This window comes from Triticum urartu, chromosome 4A (genome assembly GCF_056163025.1).
Source record: "Triticum urartu cultivar PI428250 chromosome 4A, HENAU_Tu73, whole genome shotgun sequence".
Classification (NCBI taxonomy): domain Eukaryota; kingdom Viridiplantae; phylum Streptophyta; class Magnoliopsida; order Poales; family Poaceae; genus Triticum; species Triticum urartu.
In genome coordinates, this window is record NC_141876.1 from 269,333,750 (window position 1) to 269,361,736 (window position 27,987).

The 27,987-nt window shown below is 46.8% G+C and overlaps 1 long non-coding RNA gene and 1 pseudogene across 12 annotated transcripts in view; both read left to right on the forward strand.

The window, feature by feature from the left end:
- Positions 1–284: 284 nt before the first annotated feature.
- Positions 285–10,622, forward strand: LOC125551220 (uncharacterized). Of its 11 annotated transcripts, none has more exons than XR_015600914.1 (8): positions 285–1,065; positions 1,223–2,958; positions 3,387–3,454; positions 8,089–8,235; positions 8,324–8,421; positions 8,516–8,607; positions 10,101–10,222; positions 10,325–10,622. It is a non-coding gene; the product is annotated as an uncharacterized LOC125551220 (long non-coding RNA). The 11 variants fall into 11 exon arrangements; XR_015600909.1 differs by having other exon boundaries at positions 295–1,065; positions 1,223–1,315; positions 2,917–2,958; positions 8,089–8,421; XR_015600911.1 differs by having other exon boundaries at positions 295–1,065; positions 1,223–1,315; positions 2,921–2,958; positions 8,089–8,421.
- An 11,278-nt stretch (positions 10,623–21,900) lies between these two features.
- LOC125554728 (vacuolar cation/proton exchanger 2-like) overlaps positions 21,901–27,987 on the forward strand; it is a 28,912-nt pseudogene continuing 22,825 nt past the window's right edge. The window contains exons 1-6 of the transcript XR_015600918.1: positions 21,901–22,059; positions 22,133–22,409; positions 22,667–22,737; positions 23,221–23,249; positions 23,340–23,536; positions 23,612–23,824. The product of XR_015600918.1 is annotated as a vacuolar cation/proton exchanger 2-like (transcript). The remainder of the gene's footprint in view (positions 22,060–22,132; positions 22,410–22,666; positions 22,738–23,220; positions 23,250–23,339; positions 23,537–23,611; positions 23,825–27,987) is intronic.

Here is a 27,987-nt window from a genome sequence, read left to right on the forward strand (position 1 = left end):
CGCCGCTCGCACGCACGCTGCTTGTCTCGTCCGCTGCGCCCGCGTCGTGCGTTAGGGGAGCAGCTGCGCAGGGCTCGGCCGGTGCATGTGTACCTGGCTTATGCACCAGCGTCTCTCCTATCGCGATGACAGGTGGGCCGGTCCTGCTACTGGTCCCGCTCGTCAGCTGCGCGGACTGCGTCAGGGTGGTTGGTTGTGCGGACTGCGCCGGGTTGGCTGGGGCATGTTCGCGTGGACCCCTGGCTGACTGATGCATCGTGTGCGCGTCCTGCGTGCCTCACCTCCGTCTGCGGTTGGAGAGAGGAGATGGACTGGCAAAATATCTCGCGAGCCCACCTCGCGCGTCTCCATCGACCTAGCCGCCTCCATGCTCGTGCATCCTCCCGCGTCAATGGCGCCCAAACCTCCTCATCTCGGATCCCGTGGGCCGAGGTGCGGGCATGGAGGCGAGCATCCCTGGCGGCCGCGGCGGCCTACAGGCAAAGGGTGACGGCGGCGGCGGCGCTCGATTAGATCCGCGGGAGAGAGAGAGGATGAGAGGGAGAGATAAGGAAGAAGATGAGAGGGAGAGAGAGAGAGGGAGAGAGAGAGAGAGGGAGAGAGAGAGAGAGAGAGAGAGGAAAGGGGAGAGGAAGGGCTTCTACGTCACCGCTCTCTGGATGCACGCCATCCACCCGCGCACGCTCGTCACCAACCTCGCCGGCTTCACCAGGTTCCTCCACGACCCCCGCGATGAGCGCAAGGACCAGGACGACGTCGCCGCGGCGGCCCCGGGGGCAAGAGCGGCAAGCGGCGTTGCGTCGACGGCCTTGCCGCCGCCGCGGCTGAGGCCGCCAAGGCCCGGCGCGAGAAGGAGGCGGAGCACGCGCAGGCCGTGCTCGCGCGCTACGACTCTGACGAGGCCTTCCGCAACCTCTACGACAGCGTCGCCGACCTCTTCGTCTGGCTGCTCAAGTCGGGCCTGGAGCACCTGCGCGCGGGCAACACGGCCAAGATCGTGTTCGCCGCCAAGTGCGCTCGTCGTACGCATGGGTCTCCTTTGCTCCATGGGTGCCGCTGGCTGAGGTTTGCCGTGCTCTTCTTCTCCTCTTCTTCCGCTCTGTTCTTTATTCTTTTTTTGGTCATCTACTATATTGATGCAGAACATTTGTTTTCTGTGCAAGAAGTGTGCCTTATCTAATCTGACAATCATCTTATTTGTTGTTCTAAATAATTGCTGCAGGATGGAGCAGCAGGCATAGAAGAAATCTACAACCAGTTTCTCTTGGCTGCGCCATCTTCCGCTGACAGTAACTCTACACAACAGCCTGCTAAGGTTGTTTCTTGCAAAAAAAAAACATAAGTCTTGCATCATTCATAAAAAAGTATATGGTCAATTTCCTTTATAAATGTTGTGCTTAAAAGTACCTTAGTTAAGTCCATCGACTGTGAGATCTTGCTCGCCGGCCTCATCTTTTTCTTCAGGTCGGTAGTACGTCGTTTCAATCCAGGGTTAAGATTCATCTCCCTTCAACTATAATTTGAACATTTAGCCTTTTTCCGCTCATTACAAGCGACTAGGGAGCACACGTGTGCTCCCTAGCATTCCTGAGCACACACTCAAAATTTTTTTATCCTAATACTATGATAAAAAATCCACTCTAAAAAAAGAAAGATCTTGTCTCATGTGTAATTATTTTGTGTGTTCAACTTTTTAAAAAAAGTCATAACTTTTGAATGGAGCATCAAAATTAAGATCCGTTTTCACCGTTAGATTCTGGGCGACGTGCTCTTCAAAACTAGATCCCATGTTGATATGTTTCGACGAACTTTTGTTCTTCAGGCAACTTTGGTTCACTATAAGGCAACTTTGGTACCACTGTAGGCAACTTTTGGTTAGGGTGTGTATCATGGTCACCTATCATCCGGATGTTCCTTTGAGTTGGCTATGATGACTGCCAAAATGCCTAGCATCACGTGTAAGTTGTCTACCATGACTACCTATCAACTTTGCTGCTATATGAAGCACTTGCTGCCAGGTTGCCTATGATGACTACGTATCAACTCAATGCTCTTATAAACTTGGCTATCATGATTCTCAAGTTTCATAGGGTCACCTATGAAGTTGTTTTTGATGATTATTTTTCTCAAGCAACTTTGCTGTCACAAATAGGCAACTTTCGGTCAGGCTATGTATCATGATCACCTATCATCCCGATGATTCTTTTGACTTGGCTACAATGACTACCAAATTGCCTAGCATGACATATAAGTTGCCTAGTGTCAACTATGAACTTGCTTTCGACTATCCTTTTTTTTTCACAAGCAACTTTGGTGCCACGGAGAGGCAACTTTTGTATTACAGTAGGCAACTTTCAATTAGGTTGTGTATCATAGTCATCTATCATCCTAATGTTCTTTTGAGTTGGCTACGATGACTATCAAATTGCCTAGCATCACTTGTAAGTTGCCTACCATGACAACCTATCAACGTTGGTGCTACATGACCCATCTTGTTGCTTATCATGACTACCTATCAACTCAATGCTCTTATAAAGTTGGGTATCATGACCTCAAGTTGCTTCGCATCACCTGTGAAATTGCTTTTGACGAAAAACTTCTCAAGCTACTTTTGTGCCACGGAGAGGCAACTTTTGTATTACAGTAAGCAACTTTTGCTTAGGTTGTGTATCATGGTCATCTATCATCAAAATGTTCTTTTGAGTTGGATACGATGAATACCAAGTTGCCTACCATCACATGTAAGTTGCCTACCATGACTAGCTATCAACTTTGATACTACATAACGCACCTCGTTGCTAGGTTGCCTATGATGGCTACATATCAAATCAATGCTTTTATAAGTTGGCTATCCTGAACGTTAACTTGCCTAGCGCCACCTATGAAATTTCTTTTGCTGAACTTTTTTCTTGTCAGATAGACAACTTTGGCGGATGGGGAGGCAACTTTTGAAATAAGGTAAGCAACTTTCGGTTAGGTTATGTATCATGGTCACCTAACAACCCAATGTTCTTTTGAGTTGCCTAATATGACTAACAAGTTGTCTAGCATCACCTGTAAGTTGCCTACCATGACTACCTATCAACTTGGTGATACATGAAGCATTTTGTTGCAATGTTGCATATAGTGACTACCCTATCAACTCAATGCTCCCAGCTATCATGACAGTCATGTTGACTAGCATTATATATTAAGTTGCCTTCGGCAAACTTTTTTTCGAGCGATTTTGATGCTAGGATGAACAATTTTGGTGCTACAAGAAGCAATTTTTTTGTCAAGTTGCCTATTATGACTATTATTAAACTAATGATTTTCTAATATGGCTATCATGACTCTCAAATGACTAACATCATTCTAAAGTTGCTTTTGATCAACATTTTTTTCAGAGGCAACTTTAATACCATGGGGGGGAGGGGGGAGGGGCAACTTTGGTGCTACGAGAAGCAACTTTGTGGTAGATTTCCTATCATGACTACATGTCTATCCAAACACTTCTATGTTGACTACCAGCATTGACAAGTTGCCTAATATCACATGTAAAGTTTCCTATGATGATTACCTATCAACCTAATGCTCCCCCCTAAGTTGGTAGCCATGACTGTCAAGTTGTGCAACACCATCTCCAAAGTTGCATAACATCATCTCTAAAGTTTCCTAGCATTACCTAAACCTTGGCAACAACATCAACTTTTCACAATATTGCAGGCAACTAATTGTCGATGGCAAGCAACTAATCAATCACAGCAGGCGACTAAAAAATTAGCAATGCTAGACAACTGAGCATTGGCAGTGGGCAACTTTGTATTAATATAGGAAACTTAAAGATAATGGTAGGTAACTGAGCATCAACTGGTAGAGATCTTACCCGCAGCGATGGCCAAACTGAGCATCAACAGGAAAAACTATCTCTAGTAAATGTTCGACAAGCTTTAGTCAGTAAAAAACACAATACACAACTTGCACACAAGTCTCTGGCAACTCACTCCAACGTCTCTCGCAAAACACGCCCACTATAGAAAAGATAGTAGTATCTCCAGGCAAGTACCTAGTAAACGTTGGGCATGTTTTGGTCGGTAAAAACACAACAAGCAACTTGCTCTCGCATCTATAGCAACTTGCGCCTGCTTTTCTAGCAACACGCGCTGGCGTCTCCTGGGAAGTAAACAACATCTCATCTCCTGGAAAATGAGACATCAACAGTTCTGGTGTATCACACTGTAGAAACAAATAAAATAGCAGCGCGAACATCTACTACACATACAAAATCAAAACAACCATTCATAAATCAGATGCACGCGCAACATTGCAGCTCCAATTTCCCGTTACCACCAAACATCGCAAGATGGCACACAGGCAATATACACAAGAATTACACATATAAACGACAATACAGAGCTTTACATTGCCATCTATCACCTGTGCAGCAAAAACAAAACAAGGTACCAGTGCCGAAAGGCCAATCAGGCAAGCAGCAAGAAAAGATTCGAGCTGCAGCAAACAACATGGCCTCTAATTTTTAACAGTTACCAATGGCAACCAGCGAAAAGGTCAAAAGTTCAGATTTGTAACAGTGACATGTTCCTGGCTCTAAGCAAGTCTAAATACAGGAAAGCAGAAGAGTTAGGACGCAAAACAACGGGTGTCTGGCCACACGACTCGTCCTGCATTTTGTTGCAATTGCATCGCAGGACGGCAGGAGGCCGAACTAAGCAGAATTGTTCCATTTTTACAGTATCTTCACTTACATATACTTTAACGTGCCTACATGGACCTGACAATGCATATATAACTTAGGAAAACTTTGGCTGTGAACAAAAACCTTCCTGACGCCTATATATATCTGCACCTAGTACTACAAGTACTGAAGCAGAAGCAGAAGTTCAGGACACGATATCAGACGCTGCACTGCTTCAACCTTCTGGATTGGGTGTTTGGTTGCTAATCATCAAAAGGAAATGAGGTGCACATTCTAGCTGCCGCCGTCGGCCGTGCTGTCGCTGCCATGGCCAAGCACACGCTCACCTCCAAGCACAGAGGCCAATCGATTTTATTCTCTGTAAACAAGCATTTTTTGTTCGACCTGCCATGAGCAATTTGCTCGACCTGACATGGGCTCTCTACAACCACGAGACGTGGAACAACAGCAGCATAAGCGACATCAGGACTCACCAATAGAGGGGCTCGTCGGACTGTCGGAGTCAGCCCGCCAGTTGGGAGTCGCCGGACCAGCGATTGGGTCAAAAAAGTCTCCACAAAGGGAGTCACGGGAGGACGAGCTTGGGCAGGAACAGGACGCACGGAGCCGACTGGATGTAGGCGCACGACGGCCGGTGCATGGTGGCCATCGGGTACATCCGGGACGACACAGACGACCCCGAATCCAGATCCGCATCACAATGAGGTCCATATCTCGCCGGGTTCACCACCGGGGAGGAGGGCAGCCTCCGGGAGCGACGAGCTCCGTCCCTCGCCGGGGTAGCGGGAAGAGGCAGGCCCTTGAGCTTATCGACGGTTAGGGGTGGGGGCTACTTCAAGGCGGCGCTTGGGGGCGGGAAGGTAGTCTAATGGAGGCGTTGACCATGCCGGGAGTGGTGGTGTGCGGCCGCAGCAGCGGGAGGTGGTGGTGGCATCTTGTCGGGGCGGCAGGAAGAGATGTTGGCCGCAGAGGCGCGGAGGTGGAGGTGGTGGCGACAGGGCGCGGGCCAAGGCGGCAGCGGGAGTGGGGGCCACCACGGAGAAAGGAGGAGGGATTTGTTGGGGAAATCTCTTTGTGTCAACCGGCTGATAACACAACTCACATAAACCGCCCGCTCCGCACGCCACGCGTCGTTGTGGGCCCTGCCCAACCTTATCTTCTTAGCGAAACAGGCGAGCCATCCGTTGATCCCTCGTCTCTAACCTCTCGATTCCTTCCACGGCTGATTTCCGCGCCTCCCCACCATGGACGTGTTGTTCCCAAGCTAATGCCTCAAACCGTGCGTGTCTCCTCCATGGACGTGTTGTCCCCAAGCCACTGCCCCAAGGCCATGCGTCTCTTCGCCATGGACGCGCTGTCCCCAAGCCACTGTCCCAAGCCAGTGCGTCTATCCACCATGGCCGTTTTGTGGTGTTGCGAAACAACACTGGCCGGTGGCAGCCAGTGCTCCGATAAAGCATTCAAGTGTTGTTAGTCGGATGGGGTGCGGCGCGTTGTGGACCGGCTGCGGTGCAACCTCGTCGACGCTGCTCTGCAGCTCCCGACACACGCGACGGGAGGCACCGGAGCTGCGATGCAACCTCGCCGGCGCTGCAATGCAACTCTCCCAACACACGCGATAGGAGGCACTGGAGCTGCGATGCAGCTTCGCCGGCGCTGCTATGCAGCTCTCCCGATGCGCGACATGAGGCACCGATGTTGTGATGCAACTCTCCCGATGCACGCGGCATGAGGCACCGATGCTGCGATGCAACCTCGTCGGCGCTGCTATGCAGCTCTCCCGACGCACTCGGCATGAGGCATCGGTCATCTTCGGTGGATCTCGTCGAGCTTGTTGAGCTAGACGACGCAAAAGCTTCAATGCAACGGGGATGTTTGCTGTGGCGGAGATGACCGGCTGATTTCGAAGGTTGTCAACAGGCAGCACTGCAAGACGGGATGACGAAGAGCGATGGAGGAGTGCTGCACTCAAGAGACGACGGAGTCAATTTCTGCTGGGTTGCGCTCGTGGTCCAACTGGCACATATCGGACGGCTGCGCATGGCCTCATCCAATGGCTCAGGAGGCGGTTTACGATTGTCTCACGTCAGCCGGATGACGCCTAGCAGTGGCCATTTGTTGGTGGACGGGGCGATCGTGCGAAGGGTTCGCGTCGTGGGTTCCGACAAAAATTCACCTGCGCGTTGTGATCTCGCACGCGAGGAGATCGGACGGCCAGCGAGGGTGTGTGCTCAAAACGTCAGCTGCACTTTTTAGCATTTGGGTAATTAACGGCATCTAAACACACCATACTCGCATCTGCTGGACTCTACTGTACTCGCATCTGCTGTCCTCTCTCCGTTTTCTTTAGCTCTCTTCTATTGACTGTTTATTCATGCCTGTGTGCCAGCTTTGTACTTCTTGGATTAATTCCTCTATTGCAATAAAGTCTCTAGACATTTTATTCTTCATATGTCTGCCCTGTGGGCTTGCTGTGTCTTCTTTCTATGTTTTACAAAGTAGAAATGGCCCTTTCTAATTTGATTCTTCATAATCCATTGATCACCCCTCTTGTTTCCTGCTCCTTAGGGGGCCTGGAGAAAAAAATGCCTCTTGCTTACACAACAAGATTCTTGGTACTGCTTATAGTGCCTCTTTGAGCTTCTTCTTCAATGTTCCCACACGGGCCCAAATAATTGATGTCTTGCTTATTTATTGGTGCTCCTTCTGTTGGGCCTTTGGGCCGCTCCTCTCTTTTATTACAGATTTATTTTACATGGGGTTTACAGGGCTTTGTGTTTTTTGGGCTTATAATTCTTCATGGGCTTTTTGAAAGATGTATCTTGGGTTTTGCTTCTTGGGCTTGCTCTTTGTGTTCTCTGGATTTTTTGTTTCCCAGCTAGGTTGCCTCCCCTTTTGTTTACGTCTTTTTCTTGTCATTCCTTTTCAAAAACTTGTTTCTTAGTCTTTCTTCTGAGGTTTCCTTTTGGGCTGCCTTCTCCTATCAGGAAAAAATGCTTTCCATGGGATTTGTAGGGTCTTGTGTTTTCTGGCCTGGTGATTCTTCCTGGGCTTTTGAAAGGATGTTTCTTGGATTTTGCTTCTTGGGCTTTCTCTCCGTCTTCTCTGTATTTTTGTGCTCCTCCTAAATATAATGTTTTCTCTTCATGCCTTTCCCAAAAAAAATGATTATTGGGTCCTTCTTCTTAGGTAAAGCTTCTTTTCTACTACTCATATAAGCACGTGTGAATGCACATGTTTTAGATCTCATATGAAAGCAACTCGATTGTACACCAAAAGATAACTGTTGTGTTAATATAGCTTTCTCTCATGCCTTGCTTGATTGCGCAATTGTACAGTCAAATGCTTATCTCACATGAGGAAGAAAACTTACAGCTGCTGTGTTGATATAGCTTTCTCTCATGCCTTGCTCAACTGCACAATTGTACAATCAAATGCTTATCTCACATGAGGAAGAAAACTTAGTGTCGCATGTTACGGAGATACAAATATATAGATGGCCATAAAGAAATTCTATTCGAAGCTGTCTAACTGATTGAGTGAGCTGAAACCTGTCCGAGCCAATTTATTTACCTTTGGATATTAATATCTCATCTTGCTCCGTTACCAAACTACTTGGTTTTCTAGGTGCACCAGGAGAAGTCTGATGATAAGGCTGAAGCTCTTTCATCTTCTATTGAAGGAAAGAATGATAAGGATGACCAGGGGTAGATGACCAAAAAAAGGTGTCAGTTCTTATACTGTCTGTCTACCTATGCGTTCTTTAAGCCTAGATAGACATAGCGATTGTTCATTTCTGACCACAATAATTTCTAAAAGGGAGCTGTGCTACTGGAAAGGGGGCTGGGACAGCAAAGAAATCAAGGCAGTTACTACTCTGCGCCATCTATGCAGAGATTAATTACCTATAGGTACAGCCCAGATCTGTTCCCATGTGTTGTTGCTAAATTCCTCTGCTAAGCATACTTTAACTTTGTGTTATATCATGTGTTTCACTGTAGGTCACCTATCCTATAATATTAGCTTCTACCCGACAACATCTATGCTTAATTTGTGTTTAGTTAATGCCCACAGATTGTGATGTTCATATATGGGGATTTTTTGGGTCAATTTTGTTGCTTCAATATGTAGGTGCTACTGTCCATGTGTAATATATAATAGGTCAGACTGGTTTGCTAGCTTAATTTTTTAACTCGATGTTTTCATTTAGGGCTGTCCTCCTCTTCAGCTGCATCTTTTGTGCAGCTCCAAAATTCTATGTTTCAAAACACTTATTTCCATATTATTTTTAATTCATGAAAACTCTTTTCGGTGTGCTTGATCACTCCACTTCCATGTTTACCCTTGGAGAAAAGAATACCTTTATCCTGATAGGCATGGAAACACCGCTTCGCATTGAGTGCATCATCGCTAATCAGCTACTATCTATGGTCAGCGGACATGCTTGCTTATTCGTGTAACATATCATTACTCTATCTGCTTAGCCTTTCCAACTTTTAAGATTGATCAATTCTTTAGAAGTTCGTACAGATCTAGAAGTATTTGGTTTTGTTGGTCAAATCCATTGCCTGTCTGTCCTTATTTATTTTATTGTTCGAACAAGATATCAGATCACCTACATTCATTATTCTTGATTACAGTCTCATACTAAAGTAGTCTAAAATGGTCTGAATAGTTGTAGTAATTCATAAATATTTTCAGTGTAGTTCTTATTTGGTTTCTAGGCATAGAATTTACTTCAAAATTTTGATCTTTATTTGGTTAGTAAGGCTCTAGAATAAAACAGACCAATGATATATATACAAACAAACACAATAGGAGTTAACTGGTACCTAGCTTTTGAAACCTCTAATATATGCAAAATATTATTTGAGTAGAACAAGAGAGATGCAATCTTATGGATATTTCCGCATTTGTAAGAAACTTTCCAGCTTGGCAAGAGGGCTTAACTAGCCATGTGTAGGACTCAGCCATGCTGCCTTCCAAATGATTAGTCATTGGTGTTTTCTTATGTTCCTGTTAGTCCAAGTGCATCAAATAAGTAGACTGTTATGTGGAAAAAGGAAAGAGACTACTCTTTTGTTACTTACAGTACAGATATATGCTATAACATATTACCTTTATGCTCTCGGTTTCAGTATACGCCTGTGAACAAGTAAGTCAGTAATATCAATGCCTAAGAATTACTTTGTTTGCCATTTTAATCGTTACATCAGAGAGCAATGGATATAGAAGAAATATGTAAACAGTTGTCCCTAGAAGAAATATGCAACAACTTATTCAGGTTACTTAATTAATAACGCATCTATATCATTACATATACATACTGAATGTGCCTTTTGAGAGTGAGCTTCTGTCAGTACCTCACACTTATCTTATATGCCATTCCAACTATTTGTTGCAGTAGAGAGCAAGGGACATATAAGAAATCTCCAGGCAGCTTCGCTTAGATGCATCATCTTCTGCTAGGACCTAGGAGTCAGCTTGAAGAATGACCTTCTCAGGTTAATTCTTTATAGAGAACAGGTGCACTATAACTTTGGTTTAATCTGTCGATAATGCCCGTGAGTATATTTTTAGTGTATGTTTGACTAAATTGTTTTAACTTATGTTGTTCCTATGCTTCAGGAGACTGCAACTGACATGCTGGATGGTGAATAACCAAATTTGTGGACAAAGACAGATAGTTCATCGCAAGGGGTGGTGTTTAGGATATATATACACAAAAGAGGAAACTTTCTTTTGTACAGAACCAAATTATATGATGTAATTGACCACTATTTCTAAGAAATGTTCATCGTGTATTAAGTACATTTTATTGTGTCACTTTTTTTGAGGGGTAGCTTTATTCATCAAACACCACAAAGTGTGCAATGGAGTTCATCAAACCTGGCTTTATTGTGTCACCTATGTTTACCTTCTTTTTTACCGTGTCGCCTATGTTTACCTTCTTTTTAGCGTAAGCTATTTGGACTTTCTAATTGCAGGCTCAGTTATTTGACCCACCGATGTTCTAATTTGTTGCATAATTACATTAAGCAACTATTTACATTTCATTCTTTGTTTGAATTTTTTTTAAACTTATGCCTCTGTGTTCCTGAATAACATAACAAATTATGCATGCTCAAGTATATATTTTGAAAGACAAGTCTATTCTTTTTTATAAAAGTAGTTACAATTTTTGTCCTATGTGATTGCTCAAGCGTATAGTTATTAACAAATGCAAATATTTTCGAAGTGTTCATGGTTTTAAATGGGCCTTTACGCCATTTGACGTAATGGGTCATCCAGAGAGCGCGCCACTTGAAAGCCCTGCTCATGCATAGCCACTTGAAAGCCCTGCTCATGCATAGAACTGCCTCCGCACATCTTGATTGTGGGGATTGATGAGGAAGAGGAAAGCATACCAGTATATTATAATTTCAAAATTTAGAAAAACGAGAAAGATGCCCAAACGAATAACCCACGGATTTGTAGTTAACATTTAGCACTACATGTTGCCACTGGGTCATTCTGCCATTTAATGTTCTTATATAAAATTTTCTTTTCAAACTCAGATTTGTCAGCGCGATAACCATATTTTCAGCTAAAAAAAAGCTTCCTTAACTGCCTACACATGTTATACAAATATGGTTTGTTTTTCACACTCAGATTTCTTGGGGTGATAAACATATTGTCAATATAGCATAGTCTAACACATCAGTATTGAATATGTTTTTACAAAATGAAACTATTTTCATCGATAACATGTCTTTAGCGGGTCTCTGCGCCATTTGGCGCAACGGGTCAACTAGTAAGAATAAAGTCCCAGAAAAAGTACGGCATTTCCTCAAATTACTCGCCTAATCAGATGCGACTTCATAAGGGGTGGTTTTGAGGCTGGGTGTCACGATGATAAAGAAACAAGACAAACAATCTGATTATTAAAAGAAACTAGTAGAATGCCCGTGCGTTGCTACGGGCTACAATGCATATAAATAAATCAAACAAATAATTAAGGCCGTCTTCAGGTCGAAGCTCATTTTTCCCTCGTACGTCTGGGCTCGCCCCTACATTCAGACGGGCGTCCAGTAGGCTCCCCAAAATTCAACCGTTTGGACAGTCCGAGCTCCCCAAATCAAGCCCATATGTGGGGGAGAAATATGGTTGTCTGAACTATCCCTCGTGTTATCACCCACACACAATCCCAATACAAAAACCCCACCCCAGGACGCACCCTTCCGTTTTCCTGCGGAACCCTTACCTTCCTGCTCGATTTCATGCCATATTGGGGCATTTCTCACTGAAGTCTTCTCTAAAACCGGATGACGTCCACCTCACCTTGGCCACGGCGCCTTCTCTCCTTGCACCATACTTCCTCGCTGACCTAAAAGAGTGATAAGTATGTACGTATAACTCAAAGGAGTTGATAAAAAACTTAAATAAATGATGCTATCCGGCTGAAGCTCCGCGTCGATCGCAGGTTGGTCGTTGGATCTGGCTTGATCCAATAGACCACACGTCCTCCGCTGGTCCATGGGCCATGGGACCCGCACACCGGTTAACCCTGTTCCTCCTTATCTTCTTCCTTGATGCGGATCCCCTTGTATCCATTGTCTTTCTCATTATCATGGTTGAGGCCATCCCTTCAACATCGATATCGCCAAATCCCCCATGACTCCCTCTCATGAATAGGCCGACGACCTCCCTCATCCTTTCTCTATCACTCGCTAATCCCATGGCGCCCTCTCCTTTACCACGCCAGGGAACTCCCGCATGCATCTCCTGCAAATCCCCATGGCCCCCCTCAGGTGGAGGATAGTCACCTGTGCTGCAAAAAGCCGTGGAAAAATTGCATCCGGCTCCTTCGGAACCTGCGACCAGCACCTGTCGAAGCTGCAATGCGTGGAGGTGAGGTCCTGGCGAAACCGGTGAGATGTTGAAACAGGCCGTCGACAAGATTCAACCGCTGTTAAGTTTTGCTGGAACATGTGCTCATGTTTGTTGTGTAGGCAGACCACGTGACGTAGATGCTTGCAACGTTGATGCTACAGCCGATGACGTTATTTGCTGGAACCATTGGCGAGTTTTGCTAGGACCGATGCTTGATTTTGTTGCATAGGCAGACCCCGCAATGTGAATGCTATAACCGGCAAAGCAATTTGCTAGAATCAGCGGCAAAATTTGCTAGACAGGCAATTTGGGAAACTGCGACAACATGAGGGTCCTCGGCGAGCCATTGGAGTCAAATGCCCCTCGGTGTGCCATGGTTGACATTGTTCCTTCCTCGAACCGGCTCTGCGGCTAATGGCAAGCTGCAACATGGTGACACCATGCTACAAGCTAGGAGAGATTGACGGCGACCACCAGGGGCGGTTCAATGATGTCGACATGATGCTCCGAGGTAGCCGATGGTGTTGCAAGGGGACAGAGCTATGGTGCGAGGGAGTCCCGTCCCTCCACGAATCACCCATGGTGAGCTGCAACGAGGCTTCATGTAGGGGCGGAAGAAAAACTTAAATCGAATGGCTATTAGCGTCCAGATCAAACGGTAGTGCGTAAATCGGATGACCCGGCAACTGCAGCGCCGCAAATTTGGGCCAGTCGACCGATTCCTAGCTGCCACCAAACCTAAAGTTAGTAAATGTGTTGTCACATCTTGATTAAGCATTAACTAAGTTTCTGGTATAAAAAGGTGAAAGTTTGTTCATCATTTTACCCAAATATAGTAGTATTTAGAAAGTATCGTAACCCATTTCTTGGGATCGATTGTAGTCAATGGCCCATCCTGCTGCTCTACGCCTCTACTGATGAAGCCTTGTTTCTCAAAGTTCTAGGGAGTAGAAGCATTTCCATGTTTGCTTCCCTCTAGTGAAGGTGAAGGTAATGGCCTGTCGGTCAATATTCAAACACCTAAAGTTTTTCATGCCCACAAATCCCCGATGATATTCTTATTTTCATACAACATCATTCACATTTTTGCACCTAGCAACCCTAGCAATGGGTCTCGGCAACAACGATGAAAATGGTGGGAGAATCAGGTATTTTATTCATCCTGTCTGACAGTCATGCAAACACACTGAAAGAATGATTCACCATTAGAATGGACCATAAATGTCATAAGCGCGAGGAAGAATAGGAAATGATGCTTACACATACAAAAGGATTTAAAATTTAAACCAAATTTACACCATTTTCTAATTGTTGTCACATTTGAGACAAACCAAACTAATACTGAAAACACATATGATATTATTTTTTTAAACAACACATATGAAATTATGAACTGATTTAGACCTTTTTTTATAAGCAAAGGTAAAATAGAGTCATAGGCTATCATATTGTTGAAAGAACACTTTCTGGAAATCAGAATGAAATGAAACTCCGCGATTCTCACATAGACCATCTCATATATCCCAATTTCGTGTCAAATAATGAGATCATGGTCAAGATACATCTTCCTGATTACAGTGCAAAGTAATGCTATATCACAAATGGTTGTAAATCAATAGTAATTGTGTATAAGCATGCATGAGATCAATACTCAGGTTCTAGTAGAAATTAGTGATAAAATAAATAAATAAAATATGTATACGCATGTAAGAAATTTAGAAGTGCATCTAAGCATAACATGTGCAGGTCACATACCAATAATATAGACATAGTTAGCGTCAGGGGAATCCACCAGATCTTTAACCAACAGAAAGAAAGCTACCCTCATCCTCAAGCCGGCTGTCATCCTATAACCAGCACTCCGTCATGAATATCAATGCTTCCTTTCATATCCTTCCCAGACCTTGCTCTTTCACATTTTCTTGTAATGATTCCTCCGAACAAATATCTAACCACACATGCTTTTGCCGGTACTGCTCGCATCATGTTCTCCTGGAATCCATTTATGTAGGTCAAAATGTTCCATTATCAAAAAAACTGGACACTGAAGATTTGCAATACCAGTGTCATATTAATTACTGACATTCATGTGGGAATGGAAGAAAATTCAAATTGCCTTTATTTTTTAGACAAGGGTAATTCAAATTACCTAAATAGTCCCAGTAGACGCAGCGATCACAGTTCACGATGTAGTGTATATGTGTACTGGGCCTTTGGTGCACGACTGCGTCGGTTGGGGCCTCACATGCTACCCAGCACAGTCCTGCACTAACGAACTTTTGATGTTTCCCTCCTCCAAGGTTGTGAACATGAGTCCAAGTTTTTTGTTCTTCGACCACCAATCACATGTTGAGATCTGAATAGAAAAAGACAAGATGCCATATGAGAAATATCATGGCCACCAAAGTGTAGCGCTTATGAGTTCATGAAACAACTTTGGTAAAGAAAAAGAAGAAGAAGAATACTGCATATACATAAGAATACTGCTTATGAGTACATGAAGTAGCAAACATAATTCAAACAACTACAGTCATGCTTAGAATTAGGGAGCCAAGATGACTTCAAGAATAAAAGCAACAATTAACTCAACAGTGCTCACATTAGTGGTGTTGTCCTGCATTATGGATGAGCTGCGGAAAGGGATAGGTGTTGCAAGCGCCATCTAGAGGCGGACGTAAGTGAAGGGCACCATGGCAGCAAAACATGGGCTGAGAGGACGAGCGCATGCCACTGCCTCATCGCTGATCTTAGGCATCCCTAATTTCTCCATTACACAACCAGGGATAAGTTATGTCAAATTACATATCACTATGGCCCTGAGCTGGTGTCACCATGGCTTGTCCAAATCAAGCGCTTACTTCTTTTGGTGTGACGCCCCCGATTTAATCGTACACTAATCATACACGCAAACGTGTACGATCAAGATCAGGGACTCACGGGAAGATATCACAACACAACTCTACAAATAAAATAAGTCATACAAGCTTCATATTACAAGCCAGGGGCCTCGAGGGCTCGAATACAGGAGCTCGATCATAGACGAGTCAGCGGAAGCAACAATATCTGAGTACAGACATAAGTTAAACATGTTTGCCTTAAGAAGGCTAGCACAAACTGGGATACAGATCGAAAGAGGCGCAGGCCTCCTGCCTGGGATCCTCCTAACTACTCCTGGTCGTCGTCAGCGGGCAACACGTAGTAGTAGGCACCTCCGGTGTAGTAGGAGTCGTCGTCGAAGGTGGCGTCTGGCTCCTGGGCTCCAACATCTGGTTGCGACAACCAGGTAGAAGGGATAGGGGGAAAAGAGGGAGAAATCAACCGTGAGTACTCATCCAAAGTACTCGCAAGCAAGGAGCTACACTACATATGCATGGGTATCAAATGGAATAAGGGTATCATATGTGGACTGAACTGCAGAATGCCATAATAAGAGGGGGATAACTAATCCTTTCGAAGTCTACGCTTCTGGCAGCCTCCGTCTTGCAACATGTAGAAGAGAGTAGACTGAAGTCCTCCAAGTAGCATCGTATAGCATAATCCTAACCGATGATCCTCCCCTCGTCGCCCTGTGAGAGAGCGATCACCGGTTGTATCTGGCACTTGGAAGGGTGTGTTTTATTAAGTATCCGGTTCTAGTTGTCATAAGGTCAAGGTACAACTCCAAGTCGTCCTGTTACCGAAGATCACGGCTATTCGAATAGATTAACTTCCCTGCAGGGGTGCACCACATAACCCAACACGCTCGATCCCATTTGGCCGGACACACTTTCCTGGGTCATGCCCGGCCTCGGAAGATCAACACGTCGCAGCCCTACCTAGGCACAACAGAGAGGTCAGCACGCCGGTCTAAATCCTATGGCGCAGGGGTCTGGGCCCATCGCCCATTGCACACCTGCACGTTGCGTACGCGGCCGGAAGCAGACCTAGCCTAGTGGCGTTCCAGTCCAATCCGGCGCGCGCCACTCAGTCGCCGACGTCATGAAGGCTTCGGCTGATACCACGACGCCGGGATACCCATAACTACTCCCGCGTAGATGGTTAGTGCGTATAGACCAAATGGCCAGACTCAGATTAAATATCCAGATCTCGTTAAGCGTGTTAAGTATCCGCGAACGTCGACCAGGGCCAGGCCCACCTCTCTCCTAGGTGGTCGGAACCTGCCCTGTCGCTCCGCCTCAAAGATCCACTCGCGGGTGCTCCTCAAGCCGACCCGTCTTTAGTCACCACATGTATCATGTATAAAGTATATAGTATATACCCGTGATCAATTCCCGAGTGATCACGGCCCGATAGTATAGCATGGCAGACGGACAAGGATGTAGGGCCACTGATGATAAACTAGCATCCTATACTAAGCATTAGGATTGCAGGTAAAGGTAACAACAGTAGTAGCAAGGACAGGCTATGCATCAGTATAGGATTAACGGGAAGCAGTAACATGCTACCCTACTCTAATGCAAGCAGTATAGAGAAGAGTAGGCGATATCTGGTGATCAAAGGGGGGGGCTTGCCTGGTTGCTCTGGCAAGAGATAGGGATCGTCAACTCCGTAGTCGTACTGGGTAGCAGCAGCGTCGGTCTCTGTGTCTAGCGAGAGAAGAGGGGGGGGAAACAATAAATATTTAAGCAAACAGATGCATAGCGATGCATGACATGACAAGTAGCGGTGCTAGGGGTGCCCTATCGCGGTATGAGGTGATACCGGTGAAGGGGGGAAACATCCGGGAAAGTATCCCCGGTGTTTCGCGTTTTCGCACAGATGAAACAGAGGGGGAAAGTTGCGTGTTCGCTATGCTAGGGATGCGTGGCGGATAAACGGGTTGCGTATTCAAATTCGTCTCGTCGTTCTGAGCAACTTTCATGTACAAAGTTTTTCCATCTGAGCTGCGGTTTATTTTCTATTAATTTTAAAAGATTTAAATCATTTTCAGGATTTATTTAATTATTTTAATACAACATTATCTAGAACAGTGCTTGCTGACGTCATCATGACGTCAGCAGTCAACAGAGGTGTTGACTGGTCAACTGACGTGTGGGACCCACTGGTCATTGACTGTTTAGCCTAATAAGTGTTTAACTAAACTAACTACTGTTTAATTAAACTAATTAGTTAGTTAGGTTAATCTAATTACGATTAATTAACTTAATTAATTCCTTAATTAATTAATTAATTAAATTATTATCTATTTATTTATTTTATTTTTGTTCCCCTTTCTTTTTTTATTCTGGGGCCGGGCCCCTCTGTCATAGGCCCTGGGGGCCTTATCGGGCACACGGGCGCGGGTGGGCGCCGGGACCCGGCTGGGCACTCGAGCGGGGCTGGTGGGCGCCGGGTCACCGGCCCCGGGCGTGTGTTGGCTGGCCGGCGGCCACGGCAGGGCGGCCGCAACCGACCGGAGCAGGGCAGCGAGGTGAGGGCGGTGGCCTACGGGGTAAGGTCTGGGTGGCCACGAGCACGGCGGAAGGCGGTGGAGGCGGCTGCGAGCGTGCAGGCCAGCAGGCGCCTGGCGGAGGAGGAGCTGCAAGGCGCTGCGGTGAGCGCGCGGAGTGTAGAGAGCCGCAGGGGAGTCGCCGAGCGCGGCTAAAGACGCGGTGAGCACGCGCTCGCGCGGCGAAGGACGGCGCTGGTGCGCGTGTAGGACAGGGGAGAAAGGGGAGGGCGTGGCCCTCACCGACGTTGGCGGGCAGGGGATCGGCGTGGCTCGGTGGAGCCGTCGAGGGGGAGGACGGGGACGACGTGCGGCGTGGCGACGAGGTCCGGCGGCGGGGTGGACGTAGGCGATCGGGGCGACGGCGTCGTTGAGGCCGTTTGGAGAGGAGGTCGAGGACGGCCGGGCGACGGGGAGACGAGCGGCTGCGGCGTCACCGGCGTCGGCGTTGAGCGGCGGGGGCGCGTCGGGCTCGTCGCAGCCGTGGGTGCGTTCCCCCGATCCCGATCTGGATCGGGGAGGAGGAGAAGCGAGAGGCGTGGGGGGATCGTGGGAGGAGTGGGTGAGTGGGGGGTTCGATCTAGGTTTTCCACCGACAGGGGGGATATGAGGGAAGGTGTGGGGTGCGGTTGGGCCGGCCTGGCGGCCCGATGGCCTGCTGGGCCATGGTCCAGCGGGGGGATCTTCTATTTCTTTTTTTTTGTTTAACTGTTTATAACATGTTTCTTTTACGGTTTTAATTCATACTATTTTTGTTTTATGAAATATAATTCTAGCACCTAAATTAGTGGTAGTAATTATATTACTGCCACAATTATCCTTTTATTTATTAAAAGTAGTTTTCAATAATTTAATCATTTAAGTGACGATTAAATAAATAATTTAGCTATTGTTTCTATCATTTAGTGCATCTAAGCATTTTATAAAATTTTGGGTTCACCACCCTGATCATATATGATTTATTTGCTACACTTTGAATATTTTAGATTTGACTTTAGAAAACTTTTATCGTTTAACTTTATTTTAAGTTAGAATTCGAAAGGGACGTGATACACCGCAAGATTAAAAATAGTAACCATGGTGACGTGGCATCATTATCGTGAGATTACTGTAGCCTAATTATCCGGACGTTACATTTGGATTGGAAAGACAACAAACTGAAGAATTAGTGCAGCATCACCCTGTAAATCAAACATGTTTCTTGTTTCTTCGTGCAACATCTGCTCTGCAAATCAAACATGTCAGCAGTAGATAATCTATCAGGGTCGAGGCCCCTCATCATTGGTGGCATTGCCCCAGCCACAAAACTTCTCCAACAAAACAGCTCCATCTGACAGCAGCAATTGGGTTCACAAAACCAACATAAAAAAATCAGTTCTGAATTGATAAACTAAATGATAGCTAAAATTTATATCGGGTCATAGGAGAATTCACACAGTTTGGCAAATATACAGACTATAGTACATACACAAAATAACAGCTCTAGGCATAATAAACTTGCAACTTAATTCTGTTGAACACCAAGAACAAGAAAGAAGCATACAACTGCATCCATTCACCATCGCGGGAAAGTATCTAGTGCTCCCAGGCTTGGGGTGCTCCCGGTGCTCCAAATGTCTGAAAAATATTTTTAAAATGTTCAAAAAATTCTGAAAAAAATGCAGTAGATCGACGGAACATCGATGTCTCTTGTCACAAAATTTCAAATCAAAATTCGAAACATTGCTCGAGATACAAAAATGAAAATTTTTTGTACATAACATAAGTTGGGCTTTAGTTTTGGCCCATTATCACATTGATGTCAAATTTGTCATTTTTGTATCTCGAGCAATGTTTCGAATTTTGATTTGAAATTTTGTGACAAGAGACATCAATGTTCCGTCGATGCGCTGCATATTTTTTAGAATTTTTTGAGCATTTTAAAAAATGTTTTTCACATCGGAGCACCGGGAGCACCCTAGGCCTGGGAGCACTAGATACTTTTCCTCACCATCGCATCCAGTTGTTCCCTTCAAACCTCCAAGAGTGATGGCGGCACCGGCATGACCACACCTGCACCAGTTCACCGAACCAATGAACCAAATCAATTGTTCACACTGTGCCGTGATGAACAAATTCTAAGACATCACATCAGTGTAGCAGTCCAAATAAAGCGGTACATTAGCTTTGAACAAATACTGACATAGATCGAGTTTCTAGCTCAGGGTTGTGTACGTGCACAAGTCTTACTTATTGCCTCACGCGGCGGTCTGCATCACCACTTGATCCCATTGACCGATTTACTACTGCCATGAACTGTTGCTGATGAGTTTGAGTTGGGCGATGACTGGTCAGCAAGTCGCATGGAAGAGAGATATAAGGGAGAGACAAAGCGTATATGCATGAGATAGATTACTTCACATCACGATGGTGGCGGACAGCCGGCCGACAACAAGTTGGTAAGGCATATAAAAATTAAGGCGCTCTAACCGGAACAGAGGAGAGTGGAGCGGTAATTACCAGATAGAAGAAGATGCACACACAAGGGGAGAGGAAGAGCGGCATGGCAAAGTAACCCACTGACGGCCGTGCCTCCAGTCTGCCTCCCCCGCGCCCCTCAGTTCGTCTCCACCGCACTCGCTCGAGGGCGCGATCGCCCAGTCGCGCCGCTGTCTTGCTTCGACGCCGCCGCACGTCATTCCTAGAGAGAGACCAAGATGGGAGAGATGAGTAGGCTCAGGTAGAGAGGGAAAAATATGTACCTCACGTCCTCACGCCCGTCTTGCACCATCATCCTAAGCCCAATGCCGATGCTGCCCTGACCGCCGCCGTTTCATCTATCTAGCCGCCACAAGAGAAAAACGACATGGGAAGGGCTCATAGGGTTTGGCTGTCGTGGGTGAGAAGGATATGATCTGGGCCGGATTGGATGGTCCGTGGCCGTAAAAGGAAGATTAATAAAGTGTCTAAAAAAAGGAAGATTACAAACGCAGGAAGGCAGGGAATCGGTCTGCCAACAAAATTGATCGACCCGGTGGACTTCGAAAGGGAGAGAAAAAACATGTGGGATCGATGGGTGGGATGTCGAACGAACGAACGAACCAACGACGTACGGATTGCTCCTTTAGGAGTAAAGAAAAATAAGACAAACAAACAAAACAACAAAATCATTCAGTTATCTATATCTATATACCAATATAAAAAGATCCAAACATGCAAATCCAATTAATCTCGATCATTAAATTATGTCAATCCAACGACCGAGATTACTTCAGTGTCGAGCGCTCAACACTTTAGCGTGTACTTAATTTCATGCCAATATAGTGCTAATCATATAATAATACGTAAATAATATCCTACTTAACATCTACATACACTTAATATATTTCCAAATTAACATGCATTGGACGTACACATTGACTAGTCAAAAGAGTCACATATAAGATGATGTCACATTAGGGCATGTACAATGGTTGATAAAACAACATTATCTTAAGTCTTGCATGTAATTTAGAGATGACAAAAAATAATGTCTACAATGGATTATTTCTTAGCCTTATCTTCAATAACTAGCTATTCCTAAAAACGTGATGATACATATTATGCTAAGAGATCATCTCTTGTCTTCTCTTAAATAAGAGAAGACAAGCCTTTTCTAAGAGCATGTACAATGATGCTATCTTAGGTGTGCCACGTATGATAAATGATGAGGTGGAGGAGAAAGAAATCATACGAGAAGGCTTGTCTTATCTTATTTAAGAAAAGACAAGAGATGATCTCTTAGCACAATTTGTCTCACTATAATTTTAGAAACAATTAATTATTGAAGATAAGGCTAAAAGATGACTCATTGTAGACATGTTTTTTTTGTCATTTGTAATTTACATGCAAAATTTAAGATAAGACTATATTGTTAACCATTGTACATGGCCTTAGTTATCTAGATGAAACATAGTCAGATAAAAAATATTAGTAGAACGAACGAGGAGAGGCCTTGTTGATTCGAAATCGACCATCCAAATCCGAGCCGTAATCCTTCGCATTTCCTGGAGCGCTATCTTCATCTGTCCGCGTCGCGCGGGAGGTAGGATTCTTGCGCTGTCCGGGGGTTGACAGGGATCGGTGTCGGTTCTTGATTTGGATTCGCTTCGTTTTAGATTTGTTCAGATGACGGGGGCGGCGGACAAGGCCGAGCTAGGGTTCGAGGAGGATGATGATATGGCGGCCGGCACGCCGCCGCCGGCCAGGAAGATGCAGTCGCTCGACTTCGAGCACATCGGCTCGCTCGCGGCGGTGGCGGAGTCGCTCTCGCCCCGGAGCAAGTGGCGGATGGCGCTCAGGAGCATACGCATCGTCATCTTCCAGGCCAAGATCAATGTGCTCCTGCCCTTCGGGCCCCTCGCCATCACGCTTCACTACCTCTCCGGGAACCACGTAAGGAACAATGCCCACAATGATCACCCATCTAAACTGGGTACTCTGCATTATTCATCAGAGTTGATGCAGTATGATTTACTCTTTCTGCTTTGTTAGCTACTTTCATTTATACTACTGTACTACTTTTGAATCTATAATAGGGGCGCATGCTTTCATTTTTTCTGCTGCATTCTTCGTCACGTTTACTTGCAACAGCAAGACTGACCTGATAATGCTTTCCATTTCTGGGATTGCTTCCTTCAAATGCTTCACAGCAAGGATGGGTTTTCCTTTTCAGCTTAGTTGGTATCACGCCCTTGGCCGAGAGATTGGGATATGCAACTGAGTAAGTGCCTAGCAGATTTTGTCTAATCTAGCTTCTGTATGTTATATAACTTACTGTATATTACAACGGATGAGTAGGGCATTTTGGAGGACGGGCTCCATGGAGCCTGTTATTGAAAAACAAAATCAAAATTCAAAATTTTCAGTTTCAAAAAATTATGAACAAAAATATACATGTAAACAAAGATGTAATGTATACGTGTGTAAAATTTCACGGTGAAATACCATGAATTGTGAGCCGCACAAAAGACAACAAAATCGTGGACTTTGAGAATGAATAGTGCATGTGCTAAACAGCCACACATTTGTTTTTTTTGTGTAGCTCTCATTTTAACGTATTTCAACATGAAATTTTACACACATGTATATTATGTCTTTGGGTATATGCGTATTTTTCAGAATGTTTTGAAACATAAAAGTTCCGCCCACATGGAGCTCGAGCTCCATTTAGCATTTTCAATAACAGATGCCTTGTCTTGTGCAGGCAACTTGCTTGCTACACTGGCCCAACAAGTATGTGTCTTCATTCCATATTATCTTAGCTTCCTAATTCAAATCTTGACTTCAGCAATCGGTAAAGACTCTTCCTTTTTGAAACTGCAGTTGGGGGGCTTCTAAATGCTACTTTTGGAAATGCGACAGAGATGATTATCTCGATATATGCACTGAAAAACGGAATGATTCGTGTCGTACAGCAGTCACTACTAGGCTCTATATTATCAAACATGCTGTTAGTTCTTGGGTGTGCTTTCTTTGCTGGTGGGCTTGCTCATCCTAATAGAGATCAGGTCTTCAATAAGGTAAGAATAGAAAGGTGGTTATTTTCATTATTATCCACACATTTTATCTCTATTAACTTGCATTTTTCTATGTAGGCATCAGCTGTTGTGAACTCTGGGTTGTTGTTGATGGCTGTCTTGGGTCTAATGTTTCCAGCGGTGCTTCACTTTACACATTCTGAAGCGCACTATGGAAAATCCGAAGTTTCTCTTTCAAGGTTTAGTAGCTGCATAATGCTTGTGGCTTATGCTAGCTATCTATTTTTTCAACTCAAGAGCCAGCGCAGTCTGTACAGCCCAATTGGCGAAGTAAGTAGTTGAAAGCTAATTTATGCAAACACTTTTTTTAGATAAGGGGAACTAGTTTATGCAAACACTGAAAACTGTAAAGTGAGATATGGATGCATAAGGTTTTACTATTATAGTCATCCATGTAAAATTGTGTCTTCTGCATTGGGTAGTGTAAGTAAGTGATCAAGCTGCACAGTATGCATGTAATATATGTCGAGGGATTTTCGTGGGTCCTAACAGTGGTACTAGAGCTAGTACATCGAATTTGTAGTCGAGGGGACGTCACGTCAGGATATCAGATTATCAGTAGATCTAAAACACAAGTAAAGGGGGACAAATAATTTACCCAGATTTAGGACCCCAAGGTGAAAGCCGTACTACCCAGCTTGCTCTTTTCTTTATATATCGAGGATATGGAGCATTACAATGTCAGGGGGTACCCCTCGAGTCATGGAAACTCAGCGAGTTGTGAGGATAGTGCATGAGATTTTGGATTGCTTCATCATGTTCCCGCCAAGCCGACAAGTTGAACACTCCACTCACAGTTTCTTCTTCAGGGAGACGCTCCTGATTCTGCTCTACTTGTATACATGTTCTCTCTTGAACGATCCTCTTCCCTATGATCTTGTGTATCGCCTTCTGGCAACATAAGTTTTGCTTCACCCTTTGGTTGTCCAGACCGTTGATGAAGTTCTAGGGTGGATACCCTGATCTGTCTCATGCATTGCAGTTGGTAGCGACCTCTTTCACCATGAATCTCTCATGATTCTCCTCCTTGGCTGAATTCGTCGGGCGTTTGGGGTCGGAGGACTTGAATTATGACGCCTTCTCCTGTGCATTTGGACTTCCCTTGGTCGAAAAAGAAGTAGGGGCGTTCTTGCTGAGTAAGCCCCCGAGCCTTTCTCCGGTGACCCTTGGCTATTTGTCCTTGCCCTAGATGGTTCGTCGTCCGACGATGATGATGAAATGATGTCATATATTTGATCTGATTTCGTGGCAACGACATGGTCGGCACCAGTTGTTAAGAGATTTTCGCTGGGTCCTAACATCGGCACTGGAGCAAGTACGTGGACTTTGTAGTTGAGGAGACCTAACTGTTAGGATACAGTAGATCTAGAACGCAAGTAAAGGGGACACCATGATTTACCCAGGTTCATCCCCCATGGTGGGTAAACGCCTTACTTCCTACCTTGCTCTTTTCTTTATATATCGAGGATATCGAGGATTACAACGTCGGGGGATGCTTGTCGAGTTATGATGGAGATTTCGACGATAAGCGCCGAAATCGTTATGCATGGAGTAGTATGCTAAAACTAGTTAGAAAGGAGTGGACCCCCTTCTATGTGGCCCCTATTTATAGCTCTGACATTATCGGCGTAAGTGAAATTACGTACATGTCTCCCATCGCCGCTCAAATGGGCTCTGCAAAGCCCAAAGTGTCGGCGTTCTAGGAACCAGGGTACCCAGACTTGCATGCTTGCGGCCCATGGCGTGGCTCCGTCTATGGCCTAATAAGACCCATCTACAACACCTTCAAGACAAGACCCTTGCGAGGGGCCAAGCCGCGCGAGGCGGATGACATGAAGACCTCCGGAGGGAGCGGCCTTCCCTGGCTGCCTCCTGAGGAGCGGGGATTTCTATGCAGGTGCCCACCTCATGAGGTTGAGGTGACACAAGCCATGACGACCAAGGCCAGGCGGGCGCCAGCGGGCGCAGAGGAGCAGATTTCCTCTTTGGTGCTAAGGAGGCAAGCGCAGGCGCGGGGTCCCGAGGAATCAACCAAAGGTTTCCATTCCCGTGCAACGAGACCAAGACCGCCAGGACGACAGGACAGATGTCATCGTCGAGCCCACCGCAGCGTCACGGCTAGAAGCTTTGCAGGCGAAGACCACCTTTCGTCAGGATAAGATGTACTACTTGTCTCCTTTCAAATTGGCCACTGTGGGATCCCTTCCTGCCTACGTTTTGGAGGAAGAGGACCAAGGCCACTATAAATATATGTTAGCCACCACCGTAGAAGGAGAGCTCTCTCCAGATTAGATCCACACCTCACCAGCTCACACCCACCAGAGCAGACCTCGTGAGGTTGTTCTTCCCTTGTACTAGTTCATACTCAGCCCCTCGTGAGGCTAATCCACCTCAAAGCAGGAGTAGGGTCTTACACCGCAAGGTGGCCCGAACCTAGGTAAACCGTCGTGTCCATCTTCTTGTTCATCGAGCTAGGCCGTAGGGGTGACGAACTGGTTGGATGAAGAGGTTGAGTTCTTTGCACACGCCCCAGAGTTTGAACCTTTCTTGGGTCTGCAGAGCCCTGAATCTGACATTTGGCGCCAGGTAGGGGCGTGTCAAAGCCGCTCTTTCGTCGTTTGCTCCGCCGCCGTTTCGTCGTTCCCATGGCCGACGCCTGCCGTGCCCGTGCCGAGCGCCGGGCCGCTCGTGTCGCTCAGACGGCACATGTGGGCAACGGCGTGCCCCGCCGCTCTGCCTCCCCGGTGGCCAACGCTGCCACCGACCCTGCTGCCCACGAGCAGCAGGACTCGTCGCCGCGACTCCATCACCCACTCCAGCCACGACGTCGTCTTCTCATGCTCGTCGCGGGCCGGCGAACGCGCAGGCTGTGCTGCTCATGGCGCGCGAGCTTCTGCGCTATCGCCAGGCCAACGACTGGCTATCCCGCATCGCCGAGCTCGTCAGCACCGCTGGCGAGGCCCCTGCACCGCCCCGTTCGCCCCGTCCTCCTTCGTCTCTGGCGGGCGACGTGGCTCACGGCGCGCCTCCTCCTCTGCGCGGCGTGGACCCCGAGCCGAGGAGCGAGGCACCCCAGCGTGACCCGCCACGCAGGGCGCCAGCACGCGACGAAGAAAGCTGCTAGGTGGTGCAGCGGCCCCAAGGAGAAGCGCGTGCGCTTCCAGCTCCACCACGTCAAGACCGTGTGCCGCCAGAGGCGGCGGCACGCGGGCGTCAAGATCAGGCTCCTCCTCAGCGGCTGGCTCCCATCATCCATGAATGCGGCGGGCTGCCGTGCATTCACTCAGGAGCTGCGCTGCTTCGTCTGGCCCGGCAAGTTCAAGCCGGATCTGCCTCCGCGCTACGACGACACTCCTGACCCGCTGAGTTCCTCCAGCTCTATGAGCTGAGCATCAAGGTGGCAAATGGCGACGAGAGTCATGGGGAACTGGTTTCCCATGGCCCTCAAGGATGGCGCGCGTTCTTGGCCCGTGAACCTTCCGGTGGGGTCGATCTCCTCCTGGGACGAGCTGCGCGAATGCTTCATCGCCAACTTCCAGGGCACTCACGACCGCGCCCCTGCTGTGGGCGACTTGCGGCGCATCAGGCAGCAGTCAGGAGTAACCTTGCACAAATACATACAACGCTTCACCAACGTTCACCTCAAGATCCCAAAGATGTTGGACGAGGCCATCATTTCGGCGTTCATTGATGGTGTCCGGGACGTCAAGATGAAGGAAGAGCTCGCCATACACGAAGATCTGTGTTTGGCTCTGGAGATGTTCAACATGACAACCAAGTGTGTGAGGGCAGAGGAAGGTCGCCTCTCCCTCCTGGAGCTCTCGAAGGCCGATCCTGAAGACAAGAAGGCCAAGGCTAAGGACGTGAAGCGCAAGGGCCCTGCTGTGCTCGCGGCCGAGCCTGAGATGAAGCGTGGCTGTGACCACGCCGAGTCCTCCAAAGGCAGCCGCCCGTTTTGCGTCTTCCACAACGTCCACAGCCACAACACCAACGACTGGCAGGAGCTTAGGGCAATCCGCGATGGGCGCATCGGCCGCCGTCCCGAGCGCAACGACCGTGGCTATGGCCGCGGAGGAGGCCGCGGTGGAGGCCGCTGGGACAACCGCGACCCCTTTCAAGACTGGCGTGATCAACCTCGTGAGGACCGCTGGCAGGGCCAGCCTTGCGACGGCCCCTGGCGTGACCAGCCCCGCGAGGACCGTCCTTAGGGCAACACCGGCCTTCCTCCGCTGCCACCGCCGGCAAGGAGGAACGACGACCATCGCCAAGACGATGGGGCTGGGGGCTTTCAGGAACCTCGCACCATTGCCTGCATCTTGGGTGGCGCTCAAGCCCTCGCCTCTCATCGCATCTTCAAGCAGTTCGCTCGTGAGGTGAACGCGGCCCTCCCCAAGCTCGTGGCGTCGCGTCCCATCAGGTGGTCCAAGTACTCC